This window comes from Triticum aestivum, chromosome 2A (assembly GCF_018294505.1).
Source record: "Triticum aestivum cultivar Chinese Spring chromosome 2A, IWGSC CS RefSeq v2.1, whole genome shotgun sequence".
Taxonomy (NCBI): domain Eukaryota; kingdom Viridiplantae; phylum Streptophyta; class Magnoliopsida; order Poales; family Poaceae; genus Triticum; species Triticum aestivum.
The window spans coordinates 375665969-375666721 of NC_057797.1; positions in this window are offsets into that span (position 1 = coordinate 375665969).

Consider the following 753-nt stretch of genomic DNA (forward strand, 5'->3'; position numbering starts at 1 on the left):
TCATTTTCTCCGTGAAAGTACGGAGAAAAGGTCTCGCGACATGACGCAACTTCTATTCGTACTCCGATTCCGTTGAAATTTGGCGTGGGAGACAGTGGGGGTCACTGCCACGCGCATGAAAAATTTGGGTGCGTTTCATCAATGTTGACATGTAGTTGCAGTACAAACCTTGGGTATCGGTTTGGGGGTACGGGCATCCATTAGGTGTTCCCTTTCACAAAGTCATGAAACATCACCAGTTTTTCACACGCTTCAGTGTGCCACACAAGCACACATGCAAAATTTCGGTGCATTTGGACACTCGATGCATTTACTATCATTTTCTCCATGAAAATAGGGAGAAAAGGTCTCCCGACATGACTCAACTTGCATTCGTTCTCCGATTACGTTGAAATTTGGCATGGGAGATGGTTGGGGTTACTCACACGCGCATGCAAAAGTTGGGTGCGTTTTGTCCATGTTGACATGTAGTTGCAGTACAAACCTCAGGTATCGGTTTGGGGGGATGGGCATCCACTAGATGTTCCCTTTGGCAAAGTCATGAAACGTCACCATTTGTTTCACATGCTACAGTGTGCCACACAAGCACGCATGCAAAATTTCGGTGCGTTTGGACACTCGATGCATTTACTATCATTTTCTCCGTGAAAATAGGGAGAAAAGGTATCCCGACGCAACTTGCATTAGTACTCCGATTCCGTTAAAATTTGGGGTGGGAGATGGTGGGGGTCACTCACACGAGCATGCAAAAGT